The sequence below is a fragment of the Lissotriton vulgaris genome, chromosome 8 (genome assembly GCF_964263255.1).
Source record: "Lissotriton vulgaris chromosome 8, aLisVul1.2, whole genome shotgun sequence".
Taxonomy (NCBI): domain Eukaryota; kingdom Metazoa; phylum Chordata; class Amphibia; order Caudata; family Salamandridae; genus Lissotriton; species Lissotriton vulgaris.
The window spans coordinates 1,051,465,394-1,051,472,616 of NC_141696.1; the positions used below are offsets into that span (position 1 = coordinate 1,051,465,394).

At 40.4% G+C, this 7,223-nt stretch overlaps 1 pseudogene; it reads left to right on the forward strand.

Moving 5' to 3' along the window:
- The first annotated feature begins 1,770 nt into the window (after positions 1-1,770).
- On the forward strand, positions 1,771-1,871 carry LOC147698274 (U6 spliceosomal RNA; annotated as a pseudogene).
- Positions 1,872-7,223: the final 5,352 nt, after the last annotated feature.

Below are 7,223 nucleotides of genomic sequence, written 5' to 3' on the forward strand. Positions count from 1 at the left end.
TAACCATGTATTAGGCCAATAAATTAGGGGCGCCAAATTTAACCTGTCATAAACATAATCCAGACGCACTTCTGCATGTATGGAAAAGGTTGGTGTCGACTTGGGTACGGACAAGAGGGAGCGTACAAATCTGTTTTCCGCCTTTTGCATAGTATCCAGACATACATAACCCCATAAAGGTGTGTCATACAGTGCCACAGAAAAACATTTGCTATTGTAAACCTTTAAGAGGGCTTCCATCGGTCTATGACCCAACCTTTTAGCAAAGCCCAAAAGGGCCGTTGATGTCCTGTCACCGCCAGGCTTTTGGCCCTTACCTGCAGGCCCCAGGTACCCTTGTTGTCAAAAAGTACCCCCAGGTAGGGAAAAACGGAAACACTAAAAACAACTTCACCCTTACATATGAAGGCTTTTACCAAGGCCCTTTTCCTCTGGGGTCCAACAACCATGGTGTGTGACTTGTTTGAGTTGACCTTTAAGTCTAGTTGGTCCACCTCGCGGTCAAATAGTGATGAAACTACCACATGTGCTACTGTTTTATGAGTGTATATTGCCGTGCTTTAGTGCGTCCATGCTTCAAGAACTGTATGACAACTGGTCTTTGTCCTTTCATCCTGTGTGTCTACATTGTGTACGGCCTGTGTTCTGCAGTCTCTTGTACACATTTGAGTATGATACGGATATATGCCTTGAAATGCAACTGGTTAAATCTACGGAAGTCTGCGTCTGCTAAGGAATCAATTTCAGTGTTGTCCTATGTATTTGCTGTTGCTACAAAATGCATATTATGAGCCTTTGTTGTATGATTTGACTCTGGGATTCTTGGATCCTAGCTCCTCCTCTCAGGCTACACTACTAGCTGACACACCATCAGTGGCTGTTGATTGGGTTGGATATAACCATTTTTGTGCTTTGGAACTTGAGGTTCGGCCCACAACAGAAACATCGTCAGTGGAAGCTGGATCCATTATGGCACCTACTGAGTCTGGGAACATATAACATATTCCTGGAGTATCAAAATTGTAGTTTGCCTTTTTTATTTTTTAAATTGCTTATATGCTTTTCATAAATGCATGTTTTAAATTGCCATTTTTTGCCAATATTGGCTTTCATTTAGTTTCAATGTTAAAGAACATTTTAAAAGTGTTTATAGGTTTTTAAAATGTTATGCATAAAAAGTATTATTTTAGTATGTGCTTTAAAGTTTAGTATGGAGCATTAGTCCCCTTATGGCCAAGAAGAGGATGGCATGATGTTTAACAGGGCCTGTGCACAAAAGCTTCCATTTTACATGTTGCCTACATGATGGTATCCGTATTTCATTGTACAAAACTGTAGAATGCTTGTGTGGTGATTTTTTTTTTTTAAGTGTAATTATAGGAGTTTTCCACATTATTTAGACTTTGAACTTCTGACAGCTCACTCAATTAAAAAAAATTGCCACACAAGCCCTTCAGTGTTTTGCATTAAAAAACTATGAATACCATCATGCATCAGGATGGAATATAAATATGGGAAATGGCAAGCAAGTTTTAAACATTGGCGAACATAATAATGGCTCTTTATGAATATGGAGGGAGCCTGTGAATGAGCAGTCGATTTGTTGAGACTGGTGAGCACATCTAGAAAACCAATGGCGGCATAACTGGAGAAGACTATCAATAAACAAGAAGCTGAGGTGGAGCGCTATCAAGAATTGCTCCAAAGTAAGCATTATGGGCTAACTTGTTTTAAGTGTTTAGGATGTGACAATGTTGCAAGTTGTATAGAATGCTGGCAGCACATATACTTAAATTGGAACGATACAGAGAAGATTAGCATAGCCCCTGCGCAAGGATGACAGGCAAATTCGTGAAGCGTATCCTTTGCTATCTCAGAAACTAGGCAGGCAATAGCATCAATAAAGGCATCGAAAGCCCCAGGGCCCTATAATGTTCCGGGGGACCTTTTTAAACGTGATCCAGAAGTATGGGCACAGTACATGAATCTACTGTGTAACGCGATAAGCAGTGGCCAACCCATCCCTGTTTCATGGAAGGGGGCGGTGATTGTCCCTATACACAAAGAGGGGTGTAGAGACAATCCCGCCAACTACAGGCCGATTAGCCTGATAGACATCACCCAAAAAATATATGCCAAGCACCTTCTGGAAAGGTTAAAGGATTGGTTAACAGGGAATGATATACTGTCCCCTTACCAGGCTGGGTTCAGCAAAAGAATCAACACTATAGATCAGGTGTTTAGATTGTTAACCATTGCCTGGAAATATACCAAAATAAGATTGGGTAGTTTGTATGTGGACTTCATTGATTTTAATGCCGCATTTGACCTAGTTCCAAGAGATTTGCTTTGGGAAAATTTGCTAAAACCAGATGTTCCCAAAAATATCCTGGTGCAAAAGTCCGATGGGGTGCAGGCGGTGAACTAACTCAGGAGATCCCGGTGAGCTGAGGTGTGCACCAGGGATGTGTCCTGGCGCCAACCCTCTTCCTCCTTCATATTAACGATATGGTAGACTCCTTATTGAACTCAAAACATGACTCACCTAAATTAGTTGACTCCCACGTGTGCGCCCTTACCTTTGCGTATGATACTATCTTGCTTTTGCAGACTCCCAGGGGGCTTCAGAATCTCCTCAACAAGCTGGAGGTGTATTGCACAGAAAAGGACCTGGAAATAAATCCCTCAAAAACTAAGTATATGTGCATCAGGCCCCACAAAAGTTTTAAAAACAATATTACACTTAACGGTGCAGTAATAGAGCGGGTTCACAATTTGTCTATTTAGGTGTGACCCTAGACTCTAAGCTTTCTTGGCGTCCTCATATCAAGAAATCAGGAATTGTTTTAACGCAGAATTTGGCGCCCATGTTGAAAAAACTCCATGCCACTTACTCCAAATCTATTACTCCGGCATTGGAAGTATATAAATCAAAGGCACAAACTGCTGCTCTTTCTGGGTCCGAATTGTGGGGTAGAGAGCAAATGACTACACTTGTTAAGGGAGAAAACAGGACCTTAAGAGCGCTGATCCCCCTGCCCCAAAACACCCCGATAATTCTGTTTTCATATGATTTAGGATTCAAACGTATAGAAGACAGAGCAGCTTTGATGACCCTATTATATTGTATCAGGTTATGGGCTACTGAAGAACTTTTTATTTACAGAATGGTCCTGAAAGAACTAATTGCACTAGATACACATGCATCCTTTCCTTGGCTGGATAATGTGCGCAGGTGGCTAACAGATCAAGGGCTCCACGAGTTTTGGCTCCACCCAGAAAACCTGATCCTTAGTTCAAAAAAAGAACTTAAGAGGATCTTTTGGGACCATGTAGTTTAACAAATTGCATCAAAAAGTAGCGCTGGCCCACTAACTAATGACTACCTAATGGTTAAACCCGTCACTTGCTTTGAGGTTTTCCTTGATCAAATAGAACTTCAACTAGCAAAAATATTGTATTTAAAATTAAGGTATGGGACCCTTTTAGTTAGAACCTTTACGGCCAGGTGGGGACTTGTTTGCAACGAAGAGGAAGATAATAATTTCAAAATGTGCCAGCTGTCAACTAGGGAAAGTATAGCCCATGTTCTCTTATTTTGTCCTATTTATATGAAAGCTAGACAGAAATGGATTGCACCGTTAGGAAGAAAGCTGGGTGTGAGAAGGTATATGGAAATGTTGCGTATCCTGAAAACTGATAATAAACAGCTTGTCGTGTTTGGAGTCTCCAGATTCTTATTGGCTGCTAATTATATTAGAATGAAGAATGGTCTGAAATTTTAAGTAGGATCTCTGTCATAATATACCTGAAAACATTAAGATAGCATTTTTTTAAACTGTATTTTTTTTAAAGGTTTATAGTATTTATATTTTTACAAAACATATTTTTAGCAATTTTATAACTTGTGGAAACTATTGTCACGAAAGTTACTGTATTTTATTTCTTGAATTGTATTCCTTGTGATTTGATGGCAATTGTACTTTAGTCTGGAGTTTGCATATTTGCACAATCGATCTTCCCAATGACCTGCAGCCTGATTCATGAACGGGCCGTTTTGCGAGGCTCAAATAGCGAATCATAAGGAATCGCCATTTGAGACTCGCAAAACGGTATTCATGTAGGAATCACAATAGTAATTGCGATTCCCACTGATTCCTTATTTGCGATTAGCTAATTGCTAATCGCAAATAAGGAATAACTCCCCATGCATTCCTATGGGCCAAAAGGCCCATAGGAATGCATGGGGAGTCATTCCTCATTTGCGATTAGCAATTAGCTAATCGCAAATGAGATTGCGAGTACAAGGGTGCCAGGGGTGTCCAAAGGACACCCTGTAGCACCCCTGCATGGAAATTAACACAGGTGTTGCACACACACATGTCCAAAGGACATGTGTGTGTGTAACGTGCAACTCAGAAAAATGCATTTAAATGCATTTTTCTGAGTTTTCGCAATTTACCGCGAGGTTAGACCTCGCGGTAAATTGCGGGCCGAAATTGCGATTTCGCAATTGTAAAATGGATGATGAATTACATTTAAGGAATCTCAAATAGAGATTCCTTAAATGTAAATCCTCGCAAATATGCGAATTAGCAAATAGCGATTTTTGCATTTGGGATGTTGAATCCCAAATGCAAAAATCGCACTCGCAAAGAATCTGGCCCTTTGCGAGCCGATTCGGCCTTGATGAATAAGGCTGCTAGTAATTTACACTTATGTATAATAATACAATGGTTTCTAAGAACGCGTTCTCTTTCGAACTGCATGGATTGAAACTTAAACCTGCATTGCATTTATGTACTAATGTAGTTTTGCACAAATTGGAACTTTATAATTATGAATGCACTTTATGCTGGATTTGCTTGAATATTTTATGCTCTGTTTCTTTTATGGTTCTTTGAATCGAATAAAGATATTTTGACTGAGAATGCTGTCACATATATTGTAAAAGAGTAAAATTAAACCAAAGCAATCACAATGATTGATGTTTTACAGATAAAACAATGTCGCCAACAAAGCAGAACTCCGTGAGACACATTTGAAATAAAGCAGAAAGGAATTTTCATCCTTAGTGACAGCGCACAGCCAAGTGAAATAACTGAGCAGACGGATAGAGAAATACAAAAACGTGACAGTTGTTTGAGATGCTGATTACTTCTTGATTTCTATTCTAAACAGTGCGGAGAACAAAAAAGCTAGAAGCCATCTTACGATGTACGAAAACTGAGCAGCGTGCACGCGCATTTCTCTTGAGAAATGCGCATATGTGGCGCATATGCAGTTTCCACAAGGATTAGAAGAAACAGTGACGAAAAGGAGGAGGGCAGCCCCAGGGATGCTGCAGTACAGGTAAGTGGGTTTTAATTTAGTACTACAATTCATTGTTAATATAGGGGGGTGGAGACGAGTGGCATAACGGGGCTACGTGGAGGGCCAAAGAGTTTTTTCGTACCTCCATGGCCCTCCGCGTAGCCCCCCTTTTAATCTGCAAGAGATCAAATTGAGGATAAAGGCTGTTCAACATAATATGAAAATCCCAAAATAGAGTGTACAATGAGAAAAGCTATGGAGGAGAAAAAATAAGGTCCTTTTGAGAATTTATGCACAGTAATGTGAACTGAAAATTTTCATATTCTTTACTTTTTTAGTAAAAAAACAGCCCTGGCCCTGAAGAGACCTTAAATTAAAGAGATTGAAACCTGTCGACGTTCTACACAAAACAAAGAGAGTTGGAAACATTCAAATGTATTCCCTACATGGCAACCAAAGGACTGTGACAGATGCCCTTGAAAACTAGCAATCCCAAAGCAATGTGATAATTGATAATTAAAGAGTCTTTCCAAAACAACATGAATTGCATATAGACTTCTTTTGTATCTATCAAAAATAATACAAGATTGTTTTTTTAGGTTTATTTAGCCTTTGTGTCAATATGTGTTTTGAAAAACAGGTTTTTGTCTTGTTAAAGAACTGTGTAATCTGTAACTTATTTTTAGAATGTGTTACATGTAATGTTGAATTGATCAAAAGCCAAAACGGCTAGGTCACCTCCATTTCATGTGTTCTAATGGGTTTGATATATAAAAGGCCAAGGCAAAACAGTTTTGTATATTTGCAACGTGGCCTAACATTGAGCTTAACCACCCCAATATTTCAAATAATTCACAAGGATTTAAGTAGCGCAAGCGGGGTGGGAGCAGCATGCTATATACTGATCAGTAGGAGTGAACAGGTTCTTTCTAACTTGAGTGAGGCCTACAGGCTAGCTCATTTTAAAGTTCAGTTGCTGCGTCCTTAAGTCAAAATTGGACGATATTGGCTTGTTGTAGTGCTACACAGCGCATGAGTGTTTGTATCTGAGCTGAGTGTTTGTTTGCCTGGTAAAGGTACGATACAGGGATAATGCATGTGCTGGCTGTATGTGTGCCTATGCGTAGTACATCAAAGATACAGCAATGTGTAGTATATATATGCTGTATGCAGTATATATGCACTGAGTGCTGTGATTGGTCCAATACATGGACAGCCCTGGGCTCCATTTTAGGAGACACAGGCCTGCAAGGTAAAGTATGAGGAGGTAGAGGAATCTCCTCTGACAAGTATTTGTATTGCTGTATACCTGTAAGCTTGACTGGACACACACTGGGGAGGGGAGAACCATGCTTCCCCAGTACACTTCAAAAGGTGATATTTGATTCAGTGAGAGGTTGCAAAGAAGGGGATTAAGCACATTTAAGGAATGAGTTGTGGCCTCTAAGACAATCATTAATAGTAGGGCTGGGGCCTAACCATTTTCCATGTTGGAACTCTGGTCACTCCCATGGACTGTGTTGTGTCGCTATCAGCTTTGGAGTCACTCCTGTTGTGACAAACTGCTTTCAAGAGGAAAAAGAGGGCAGCAGAGTGGCAACTTCAGAAGAAGTAGACCAACAACATAAACTTCAAAGACCCAGTGCCCGATTCACAAAGGTAAACTGCTTGCCAATACCAAAGTGCCCTTTGAGAAAGAGAATAGTGTTGGAGGGAGCAAGGTCCAGTGGATTTGCATTGTGAGATGTGAGGAAACTGCTGTTACACCCATCAGGTCATTGCCCTCTGCAGGACAAAGTCAGTGACCCTCATATCCCAGGAGAGATTCCCATGAAGTGAGTCATGATGAGCGTTGTGCCCATCAGGCCATGTTCTATGAACGGCTAAGGATCAATAATATCACAGGCCAG